The sequence below is a fragment of the Macaca fascicularis genome, chromosome 11, assembly GCF_037993035.2.
Source record: "Macaca fascicularis isolate 582-1 chromosome 11, T2T-MFA8v1.1".
In the NCBI taxonomy this organism is placed as follows: Eukaryota; Metazoa; Chordata; class Mammalia; order Primates; family Cercopithecidae; genus Macaca; species Macaca fascicularis.
The window spans coordinates 137,313,843-137,327,005 of NC_088385.1; positions in this window are offsets into that span (position 1 = coordinate 137,313,843).

The window sequence follows — 13,163 nt, forward strand, 5'->3', positions numbered from 1 at the left end:
TGGAGATGGGCAAGGACCCAGTTTGTCCCAGTGAGGTTCAGTGCAGAACTTGTCTTAGAATGACTGGGGAGAAAGATTTACCTACCTACCTCTGAGGCTAAGAGCAAGTTAGGAACTTCTGGAAGCCATCTGATCACCATGAGAGAAGGGCGTAATAGAGAGGAAGGCAGGGAGAGAGAAGGTGTGCATGTGAGTGTGTGATTGATTGGTTATGTGCATTGGTAATCGACAACTTACCCATGCTGCCTTACACCAGCTTGAATTGTGCTTTCTTTCACTTGCAATAGAGAGAGCCGGATGGATACAGAAGTTACTTTGGAAGTCTTTTAATGCCTCTCCATTGAACAGATGAGGGAACTGAGGCCCAGGGAGGGGAACCCACATATCTGATACATTTCTTTTTTTTTTTTTTTTTTTGAGACAGAGTCTCGCTCTGTCGCCCGGGCTGGAGTGCAGTGGCCGGATCTCAGCTCACTGCAAGCTCCGCCTCCCGGGTTCACGCCATTCTCCTGCCTCAGCCTCCCGAGTAGCTGGGACTACAGGTGCCTGCCATCTCACCCGGCTAAGTTTTTGTATTTTTAGTAGAGACGGGGTTTCACTGTGTTACCCAGGATGGTCTCGATCTCCTGACCTCGTGATCCGCCCGTCTCGGCCTCCCAAAGTGCTGGGATTACAGGCTTGAGCCACCGCGCCCGGCCATGATACATTTCATCAGGAACTATTAAAGGTCTCTTGCAAGAAGCACATCTGTTCAAATATTTGCATGGACCTTCCTTGTGAGATGAGATCTTTGTCTCCATTTTGCTCTCACCTCCTGTGCTAGGAGAAGGGACACCTTGGGATTCCTTGTTTCCAAAAAAACTAAGGAAGAAATCACAGAGGGCCCCTGATATGGTTTGGCTGTGTCCCCACCCAAATCTCACTTTGAATTGTAACAATTCCCACGTGTCAAGGGCAGGACCAGGTGGAGATAAGTGAATCATGGAGGTGGTTTCCCCCATAGTGTTCTCGTGGTAGTAAGTCTCAGATCTGATGGGTCTGTGGGAGTTCCCCTGCACAAGCTCTCTTGCCTGCCGCCATGTAAGATGTGACTTTGCTCCTCATTCGCCTTCTGCCATGCTTGTGAGGCCTCCCCAGCCATGTGGAACCATGAGTTCATTAAACGTTTTTTCTTTATAAATTACCCAGTCTCGGGGATGTCTTTATGAGCAGTGTGAGAACAGACTAATACAGCCCCCAAGTCAGTAAGGGAACCAGGTTCTATATAAAAGACCAAACAAAATTCATATCTGAAACTTATCTTGAAACAATTTTCGGAGTTCAGGAAAATAAAACAAGGTTTACACATTTTTTGACAAATTATATGGGGTGGAAAGTGAAAGATTTCTTTCCATACTAACACATTTCTTTATATCCCTGCAGAATTTTCCTTTGTTTATTTAAATAAAAGGCAACATAATACGCATATTTTTCTGCAATTTGCTTTAAAAGAAAAGTTAACAATATACTGTGACTGTTTTTCCAGGGCAGAATATGCCAAATCAACTACATTCTTTTTAATAGATCCATATTTCAATTTCATTCAGTGAACACCAAGGTTGTTTTGATTTTTGTTATTACAAACTACTCTGCACATACATCCTTAGGCATAGAAAGCTGTAAATCTAGGGTTAGGTACAGAATCACTTCCAAAAGTAAGAGGTCTAGACAGAGGTCTGATTGCAGACTCTCTCGTGCTGTTGAGTGACCTGTGTGGGTTTCTCTCAATATATTTATTGTTTGGGTGTTTTGATATCTGCTAAAATATGTCTTCCTTATAATATTTCCTATTTGAACATATTTTTAGCTATTCTCTTGCATTTGTCTCTTCAAGTAACCTTTAATAAATATGACATGTTAATAAATGCTTCATTTAAATATTGATTGGATATACCCTAAATTTCTTAATTTACAACTTCATGCTATTGAGTTTTCTTTTATCCTTTTCAATATAGTCTTATAATTTCGTTCAGAGAGAGAGAGAATACATGGGTAAGAATTTTATTGCTTCTTTTCACTGTTTTTAACTATTCCTTCCTTTCTTACCTTATTGAATTAACTAGCAAGCCCAGAACAATGTTGAATAACCCTGGTACCAGCAGATATCACTTGTTGCTATCTTTAATTGTAACTGCCTTTCATGTTTCACCAATTTATCTAATGTTTACTAGTTATTGTTATATACCTTTTACTATGTTAGAACTTCCATCAATAGCCGAGAGAAAACAGTAATAATTATCAAGTTTCCTCAGAATTTTTCCCATTTAACGATTGAATCATAGTTTTTAGCCTTTAGCCTATTGTGGTAGCTAGCCTTCAATAAAATGCCCAATAATTCTCGAATCCTGGCATTCACACACCAGGAAGCTGTCTCCCTCATCGTGTAGGGCTGACCTGTGTAATCAGTAGATGACGTGGAATAACAGCATGAATTCCAGAGCTGGGCCATAAAATACCTCAAATTACTTGCTATGGGGGAATCAGCTGCCATGTCGTGAGGATCCTCAAAGAGTCCTAGAAGGTCCCGTGGCCAGGAACTGAGGCCTCCAGCCAACCACCATGGGTGCCTTCCAGGGGTGCCATCTTGGGAGCCAGTCTTCTGCCCCATTTAAGCCTTCAGATGACCACAGCCCCATCAACATCTTGACTGCAACTTCTTGAAAGACACTCTAAGCTACAGCCACCTAAGGTGCTCTGGGTACATAATGGAAACTGTGATAAAATACATACCTTAACAGCTTAACAAGCTGCTAAGGTTTGAGGTGATTTGTTATGCAATGGTAGATAACTAATGCACATACTAATTGATTTTTAGATAACTCTTCCAATGTTATTTCATCCTTTTATTACTGGGATAAAATAGTTTAGTCATGGCATATTATTCTTTAATACACGGATGGATTCAGTTTGTTGATAGTAAATTTTGAGTTGTATTATTCTTATTTGCAAAAGTGATTAAACTCAATTGGTATTTATTAACTTGTTTGTCAAGAACCATAATTCTGGAAGTTTAATTGGAGCTCTGACAAAGGCAATTCTATTAAACCACTCTGGGAAGCATCTGTGTAATGAATGCCCCTCTTGTAGATTTACAATGCTTGTTAGTGCAGTGTTTTTACCACCTGAATCCAAATTACCTAGGTGTCTGCTAAATTCAGATTTTCTGGCTTTATTCAATAAAAATCTGTGATTTGGGTCTGGAAACCTGCATTTTAACAAGTTACCAGGGATTCTTATCCACACAAAATTTTTAAAACTCTATCTTAATATATTAAAGCTTCTGGGAAGTTCAACAATTAAAAAAAAAAACAAAACTCAATGGTAAACAAATTCATTTTTGAGGGAAGGTTTTTTTTCTCTTGTTGTTAGATGCATTTCTAAAAATATTAGTTCAGATTTATAGTTGTATGTTTTAAATATATATATAATACTGTTTATTAGATTTTGGTGTCAGAATTTTATCAGTCTTGTAGAATATACTAGAAAATTTTCTGTGTTTTTATCTGGGCTTCAGCATAGTTTAAATCACAGAGCATTTACCTGTTCCTACAGGGTCAGATGGTAAATTTTTGACGTCCTTCTCATTTTTAAATAATTATTATCCAGATTTTCTACTTCTTTATTTAACTCTGGTAATTGCTCCTTTCATCCAGATAATATATATCTATTGGTATGAAGGTATACATGGCCTTCTCTAGGTTTTATAAATCTCTGCCATATCGCCAAGTATTTTGCCTTATTTCTATCATGAAAAATTTAGTTTCTCTCGCTCTCATTCTTGCTTTTGTTCTCACTCAAGTTTGCCAAGAGATTTATCTCTCAGTCTATTCAAAGCTGTGGTTCTTTATCAATTCTGTTTTTAACTCCTTAATTTTTTTCTATACAACTCATTTTTTTTCCATTTCACCTATTTTATTCACGAATTTCTTATTTTTTCTTAGCTTCTTCAGTTAAATATTTAATTCATTTGTTTTTAGCCACTTTATTAATAATAAGAAGATGTTCAGTATAGGACTTTTCCCCTGATTACAGATTGGGCCACATTCTGGTTTTTGTTGTTGTTGCTATTGCAGTTTTTTTTTTTTTAACCATCATCTTAAACAGAGTTTGAATTTGTGTAAAATATACACATAATTAAGAGTATCCAGGGCTTATAATTTGAGAAGCATTCCTTCTCTGCTCTCCTAGTGCCCCACGACTTCCTGCTCGCTTTCTCAGGAGAAAGCGTGCTGGATTATTGCAGCTCTCTCTGGTCCATTTCCATTTTAAAAAGGTGCTTTCAGCATTACCTCATGATACAGTACTAGGTTTAGACATTATCTGTTAACTGCCTGTTAGAAGAAACTATAGTCTCTTTTGTATGTGGCCCCTGCCTCCTCCCTGCCACTCTCCCAGTATGAGTGAGAGCGTTTATCTGAGATTATTTCTATAGCCCAATCACTTCTCAGGGCTTGTGTTTGGAACATCTTATCTTGCCCAGTTTTTCCTGTGAATGTGGAAGAAAGACTTGCCCATGCACCTGGCTGGACCCAGGCTCTTCTCTCCTTGAGCAGCGGCAGCAACCACGCGTCTTCAGCCTGACCTCTCAAGTCCACAGCGGTGGCCTGTGGATGTCCATCAGGGACTAGCTAAGGTGGCTACATATTTAACTTGAGCCTCAGCTAATACCTGAGAAGGTTGGCTTAGAGCTTCCCATTTGGAAGAACTCATAGTTTTTGTCTTGCCCTTTGTTTTATGTTTTTAATTCTTGAGTTAATTTTTCATTTACTGTAAGTTCTGGGATACATGTGCAGAACGTGCAGGTTTGTTACATAGGTATACGTGTGCTGTGGTGATTTGCTGCACCCATCAACCCGTCATCTGGGTTTTAAGCCCTGCCTGTATCTGGTATTTGTCCTAATGCTCTCCCTCCCCTTGCCCCCCACCCCCTGACAGGCCCCCGTGTGTGATGTTTCCCTCCCTGTGTCCATGTGTTTTCATTGTTCAACTCCCACTTATGAGTGAGAACATATGGTGTTTGGTTTTCTGTCCTTGTGATAGTTTGCTGAGAATGATGGTTTCTAGCTTCATCCGTGTCCCTGCAAAGGACATGAACTCGTTCTTTTTCATAGCTGCATAGTATTCCATGATGTATATGCACCACATTTTCTTAATCCAATCTATCATTGATGTGCATTTGGGTTGGTTCCAAGTCTTTGCTATTGTCAATAATGCTCCAATAAACATACATGTGCATACCACAATGAGATACCATCTTGTGCTAGTTATAATGGAGATTATTAAAAAGTCAGGAAACAACAGATGCTGATGAGGCTGTGGAGGAATAGGAATGCTTTTACACTATTGGTGGGAGTGTAAATTAGTTCAACCATTATAGAAGACAGTGTGGCGATTCCTCAAGGATCTAGAACCAGAAATACCATTTGACCCAGCAATCCCATTATTAGGTATATGCCCAAAGGATTGTAAATCATTCTACTTTGTTCTATTTTTATTTATTATGGATATTATTAGTATTATTATTCTATTTTTATTTTATTTCATTTGAGATAAGTCCTTGCTCTGTCACCCTGACTAGAGTGTAGTGGCACAATTAAGACTCACTGTAGCCTCCACCTGCCAGGATCAGGTGATCCTCCCACCTCACCCTCCAGAGTAGGTGGGACTACAGGTGCACTACTGTGCCCAGCTAGTTTTTAATTTTTTTGTAGAAGCAGGGCCTCACTGTGTTGCCCAGACTGGTCTCAAAACCCTGACCTCAAGCAGTCCTCCCGTGTTGGCTTCACAAAGTGCTGAGATTCAGACGTGAGCCACTGTACACAGCTTATTATGGAATATTTTAACTTACACAAGTAAATATAGTATAATGAACTCCCAGCTTCAGAGAAAGCGTGAGAGAATAGTGAGTCACTCTGCTTTAAGACTGTCAACTCACAGCCAATCTGACTTCATCTACACCTCCATCCACTTTCCCTCCTCTATTATCTTGAAGCAAATCCTAGAAATCATATTTTCTTCATAAATATTTCAGTATGTATCTCTAACAGATAAGGACACTTTCTTTAAGATAACCATGATGCCATTATCCTAAAATAGTAATTCCTTAATATCATAAAAAAATCCACTCAGTATTCAAATTTCTGGTTGTCTTCTAAAAGTCACATGGGGTCAAACCAAGTCTCTTTGATTTTAGGTTCTACTTGTTGGTTTGAACCAGGAGCTGAACAGCTCCACACCTGCTGACTGGCTGTACTATCTTTTGTTTTCATCTCTGGAATTCCCAGCCATTTTTTTTCAATATTTGTGGAAGAAACAGTTTCTTTTATCCATTTCCTAGTTTCAATTTTGCTAATCATGTCCTTATGGGGCGTTGTGCAGTATTTTTCTCTGTCCTCTGTGTTTTTTTGTGGATTGCAAGCTGGAGTGGTGGGGTTCATGAAACTCAATTTTTTTAAACAGGAAATCTATCTACATGAGGTGTTGTCTCACGAGGAGGCGTACAACGCTTGTTTTTCATTTTGTTATGTTAACAGACCTGTGTTCAATGCCTGGATCCATTATTTTTTTATTTTATTTTATTTTATTTTTGGGATGGAGTCTCACTCTGTCGCCCAGGCTGGAGTGCAGTGGCTGGATCTCAGCTCACTGCAAGCTCCGCCTCCCGGGTTCACGCCATTCTCCTGCCTCAGTCTCCCGAGTAGCTAGCGCTACAGGCGCCCGCCACCTCGCCCGGCTAGTTTTTTGTATTTTTTAGTAGAGACGGGGTTTCACCGTGTTAGCCAGGATGGTCTCGATCTCCTGACCTCGTGATCCGCCCGTCTCAGCCTCCCAAAGTGCTGGGATTACAGGCGTGAACCACGGCGCCCGGCCAAGGATCCATTATTTTTAAAGAAAGCTTGCCAAATGTTAAACTCTGTTTTCTTGTTTCCTCATCTACTCAGTGGAATAACTCCACAAAGAGAAGCTTCCTCTCAAATACTGTTTGGTAATAGTTTGGCAATATTTTAAGTCTTTTTCTTTCATTAACATACATCAACAGCAAACATAATATTTGCTATGTATAATTCCATGTGTGTACATGGAAACCGAGGGCTCTGAGTTGTCAGAGACTCCCAGAGCTGCCTAAGGAGTTTCATCAATAGATCTCTCGCTGTTGGTCAGCAGCTTGGAGACAGTTCCTTGACAGTGCCTGGCTGTCTAGAAGAGGACAGTCCACTCCCCATTCTCACTGGAGCTTGGTGTATCTGTGTGACTATGTTCTGGCCATTGAGATAAAAGTGGAAAACATGAGGCTGCTTTCATGAAGCTGTCTTAAAAGGCAGCTTTGCTGGCTCCTGACCTCTTCTTTGCCTCCTCCTCATGCTTGGAATACATGGAATCCAGAAGAGAGGGCTGGAGGTCCTGCAGCCTTCTTGGACTAGGAAGTCAAGCTCCACACCCTAGAAATAGCAGACATAAAGCCACAAAGTCCACAGATCCCTGAAACTCTCCACATGCCATATTAACCTGAGCTGCCCACCTGCAGGTTGCTTTCACATGAGAGGGAAATAGATTCCTATCTTCTGGAAGATACTGTGTTGGGGATAAGGAGGTTCTATTAATCTTGATGCGTGGAGTTGTCCAGCTCCCACATCCTCCCAGGTGAAGCAGCTCTTCTCTTCACTCTGCAAACCTTGGAGACCTGCTTGGAGAAGGGCTGTGGGGAGCACGGGTCCTCTTCTCCTTTGGCACTCCCTCCACTGGCTCCAGCTCAACAACCTTTGATTTGGATGACACATGACCCCACTCAGCTGCTCCAGTCCTGAAGTAGGGTTGAACGGGAAGTAACGCACTCCAGACACAACTCTGGTCTTATCTCCGACCTGTTTAAAGCATCTGTGGAGGCACAGACGCCAGCAGCAGTGACCTCCCTCCCGCAGGATCCTGTCATCTCCTGTTTCCAGGCACCTGGAATCTTATGGGGCTTTTTAACTTCCCACCATAAAACAGCTCTCTCTGTCATCCAAGGCATGCATGGGCCATCTCAGCCCTTTGATCCCCTGTCTCCCTAACGATGCTCACCCGTTTGGACTGTGTTTCTCTAACATGTCTGGTTCTGCCACCACACACACACACAGAAAGGACAAATGTGGTTTCTTCTCCGTTATGATCATCTTGTCTGGAGAATTTGCCAGAATTCATGGAGTTGCATGAAGGAGCTCAGTGGAAAAATGGACTATGTTTAAGCTCAATTGTTTTGCGCTATGAAAATACAAAAATATGCCTCCACCTTGCTTCTTGCAAATTTTATCGAAGGGTCTAGAAATTGACAATAAGGCATAAATGTCATCTACCCTATCTGAGCCTTTTGAGTCCATAAAGCAAATCATCACCCTCTAATTAAGACCTGCTTGGTTTTTTTTTTTTTTTTCTGATTAACAAAAGGTTAAGGGGGTTATTTTTGATATTTCATGCGGGAGCTTCACATTTGGGTGTCAACGAATATCTCAGATCAATGTGTGTGTTCACAGAGCCTTGTGTAGTGCTGCGCATCGTGCTCCTAATCCCACTTTTAGTAAATAAAAAAGAATTGAGGTGGTAGAGATAGCAAGTGCACACATGGGGCAGAAGGGATTGGTTTGAGACTAAGCATAATCTGATCTAATAAGAGACTCAAGTTTATGAGACTCACTACGAGACTATGACACACATGTGCTTATTTCCACTTTACAGATGTGGAAACTGAGCTAGCGAGTGACACAAAGAAAATTCTAATTCCAGCCTTGTCTACTTCCAAAGCCTGTATTCTTCCCCTCCACTGCTCCCCTGCTCCCCTGCTGTTGGTTTGGGCCTGGTAGTGAACCTTGGCTGCTACCAAATTTATCTGTGGGAGGTCCTTGTAGGAGAGCATCTGGAAGGAAGAGGGCGTAGGAGACCTATCTTGAGGTTGTGTTTGCACAGAAAGGAAGGTCATTTCTCTTGGGGAGTGGGAGACTGGAGATTATAAGGGGGCTAAATAAAGCACCTTAATGTAGGACTCCAATCCCAGCAAAGGAATATGACAGAACCAAAAAGCAAAGCCAGGCAACTCATGTAGGAAGGTGGTCCCCGCTGGCTCCGCTTCCAATTTCAGGAGCGCTGTAGAGGCAACGGGGCTGCATTTCGTATTCTCTTCCTTTACTGATTACAAGTTGATACATGAAACCACAGGGAAGTTGTTGAATCATCTGAACGACGTTTTTCTCTCTGACTTAATATATTCTTCAGTTAAAAGAACGCTCTAAAGAGGTTTTGTCCCCGGGGTTCCATCCTTGGCTCCCGGATCTCATTCCACAGCCCCACCCGAGACTTCCCCCGAGCTTCAGGCTCATTTATCCAAGTGTCTGCCGTGCCGCCACCTGGATGTCCTGCAGGCACTGCCGCTCAGCAAGTCTGACTCTGAGCCCCTCTTCCTCCCGCAGGGGCATCTTCGAGACTGGCCCCTCTGTCTGCCCCACGCACCTGGGCTACAACCCAGATCTTCCAGACTGCCCCTCTGTCTGCCCCACACACCTGGGCTGCAACCCCGGAGCCTTAACCCCATCCCTCTTCTTTATCCTCCCTCTCTCAAATCACCAAACCCTCCACCCCAGACTGGGCAGTCACTCTTCGTGCTCACAGGCATATCTATCAATTGCCGAGTGACCACATCATATCCTATGTATCTGCATAGTCTATTTTCCCAGCTGGATGATGAGCAACCTGGAGGCAGAGTGAAGACTCTTTCGTCTCTTGATCTGTAATCCTCAGCAGCACCTGACATGAGGCCTCAATAAATATTTGTTGCGTGATCATTGTTGAATGACTTGTAGACGCAAAATGTTGTATAAGCGTGAGATGCAGCATGGGTGTGTGGAGAGAGGTGGACAGAGAGGAAATTTAATTACAACTTAGACTTGCTCGTGAACGCAGCCATGAGCTGCATGCTAGGGGTACAACAAAAGGGCAGGAAAGACCCCACTAGAGCCCCCAGTGACAGACAACGAGCATGTGAACAGGTTCATAAGGAATCCAGGATCACATTGCTGTGTGTGTCACACAGGCAGTGCCCCAGGTGCTGTGACAGGGAGTGGCGGGGTGACCTGCTTTTTACAGAGTGATCATGAAGGGCTGATTGCCTGAGGAAGTGAGAGTGAATGCAACTGTGAGGAGAGATGCCAAAAGAACATTCCAGAAAGAGGGAAGAGCAGGCGGAAGAACATTCCAGAAAGAGGGAAGAGCAGGCATGATGGCCCTGCCCGGGAAGGGCACGTGTGGAATACTCAGGCCGCCTGGAGCCTAGTAGGGTGCAGGGAGTGTGACAGGAGATGAGGTTGACCCTGCGGCAGGGCCAGGCCTGGAGAAGCCCGCAGGCAGGGGAGGGGCGGGAGTTCATTCTCACACCCATGAGAAACCAATAAGGGGTGGGTTTTTTTGTTTGTTTTGGTTTTTTTGTTTGTTTGTTTTGAGACGAAGTTTCGCTCTGTCACCCAGGCTGGAGTGCAGTGGTGCGATCTCAGCTCACTGCAACCTCCGCCTCCCAGGTTCAAACAATTCTCCTGCCTCAGCCTCCTGAGGAGCTGGGATTACAGGCGACCACCACCACACCTGGCTAATTTTTTGTTTTTTTGGTAGAGACGGGGTTTCACCATGTTGGCCAGGCTGGTCTTAAACTCCTGACTTCAAGCGATGTACCCGCCTCAGCTTCCCAAAGTGCTGGAATTACATGTGTGAGCCACTGCGCTCAGCCCAATAAGGGATGCTTTTAAACTGTTAATCAGTGAATTAAGATAGTTGATATCACCATCTGCAGTGGTGACTTTGACCCCAACTCCTGGCTCCACACTGATGAAAATAATCCACTTGGCAGTCGGGAAGGCCGTGGAGGTGGGCAAGGTGCGGGTGGATTCTCCTCTGGAAGCAAGCCCGCGTCAAGAGCCTTCACCACTAGGAGCTTTTCCTGCAGTGGTTCTCAAAGACTCGGGAGGCAGCTAGGCCAGTCCTTTCACTTGGAGATTGCACACCTTCTCCAGGGATTGCACGTTGTGGCTCGTTAAGGAGCTCGAATTCGGTGAATTGCCACCTCTGGCCCTGTGGGTGTTTTCTAGTGTCTTTAAAAGACATGGTCCATCGCGGCTTCCTGACCAACTTGTTCGCTGGTAAAAGCCAACAGCGGTGAGTCAGGAGTGAGAGCAGGTGGACCACGGCTCTACAGTCCCCGTGACTGCATCTTCCTCTGAAGACAAGGCCCAATAAAGGGTTTTAAGCAACTGTTTGGAGAACAGATTGGGAAGTGAGGCTGAGGGCGGAAGTAGGGAAAACATTTAGGAGACTGTAATTGCAGGGGCCAGGCAGGATAAGGTGGGGCTTAGACAAGGTAGTGGCAGTGGCGTTTACAGACGTGGGTGGTTGAGGTGTGTGCCACTCTACAGAGGTTAACTTCAGGAAGACAATTCCAAATTCAAACTTCAGCCCAAAAATTCAATTTCTGAGTAGACGTACAGGCACACAGTAAGATACATGAGTCTGGAGCTCAGGTTTGGGTTGGAGATATACATTTGGGTCTGTTTAACATAAAACATACAAAGTCATGAGAATGAATGATCTTATCTCCAGGAAGGTGTTGGAGTGAGAGGAGAGGAGGAGCCAGGAATGACCTGGAGGAAATTCTGCACAGAGACTGGAAGGAAAGGGAGGCCCAGCAAGGTACCTGGCACGGGAGCGGCTGGGCAGGGGAGGGAAGACCAGGAAATTGGGGGCCTGGAGACTGAAGCAGAGGAGAGCTTCAAGGAGTAGGAAGCGAGATGGTTGCATGCAATGTCGCTGAGCTTCGATGACCCACAAGTGACTGAAACATGCAATTAGAAGGAAGATGTTCTAGCGTTTGAGAGCAGAGAAGGGCAACTATAGTTAATAACAAGGTGTGGCATATTTCAAAATAACTACAGGGAAGGGCTTCAGATGTTCCCACCACATAGGAATGGTAAACACAGGGCCGATGGACACCCCAAGTACCCTGGCTTGATTATTACACCTTCTATGCATGTAACTGAATATCACATGGTCAGATAAATATGTACAAATATTAGGTATCAATTTTAAAAACTAAGGAAAAGCAGAAGAAAAAAGCGATCATTGAATTGGAAGTAACCAGCATCCTGCAGAGAGCTGGACGTGACGGGCGGTGGTGGAGCCAGACCAAGAGGCTGGAGGAGCGAACAGAGGGTGTGGCTGTGAGGAGGTGAGGCCGAGCTTGCGTGGGCTGTGCTGTGGAGAGAAGCCTGGCGCAGGCAGCGGTGACAGGTGGTGCGCAAGACAGAAGAAGGTCTATGACTCACTAGAGTAGATGAAGCAAGTCCGTGTGTCAAAGAAATGACCCACTGAGGAGAGATTGAGTTTTCTGGAAAAGGAAGGGTCAGCAGAAGGCACAGCCATTGAGCGGTGGAGGGCAGAGGTTTCCAGAAAATAGGAAGAGGGCCTGGCTGTTGACTGAGGGAAGGAGCATTCTCTCCATCAATGCAGGAAGAAGTGAGGTGGGTGCAGATACCAGAAACACCATAGATTTGGTGGTGGGCGGTTGAGGTGTTTACTTTTGCAAGGAGCCGTGAGGACCAGTGCTACAAGCACCATTCTTAGAAAGGCACTGGGGGAAGCATCTTATCTCCATAACCACTCATGGAAGCTTTTAGTCAACTCAGGGACCGCCTGGCATTTTCCAAAGGCCACCAGGATGCGTGGCTCAGGCAAGAACCACAGAGGCTGTCTTCTTTCTGGACGTTATCAGCACGGGGCGGGCCAGGAGAGCTGAAGCTTTCCCTGGAATTCAGAGAGAAGGGAGAACACCATCAGGAAATGAGGCCTGGAGTGGAGGTGCAGACAAGGGCTGGCCCATGGCAGGGACACGGTGGGGGTGGGGGGTGGGCAGGATTCTATGAGCAGAGTGTGCATGGCTTTCGCGCTACATCCAGCTCGGAGCATTAGGCCACCCTGGGAATGACACTGCCTGCAGCCAGAATCCACAACACAGATCACAGCTCAGGCATGCGCTCTGTGGTTCCCTGGTTAAAGTCCAACAAGCCCCTTAACCAGAGCCCAGGCTCCTGCAGGATCTGACCTTTGTGGTGGAG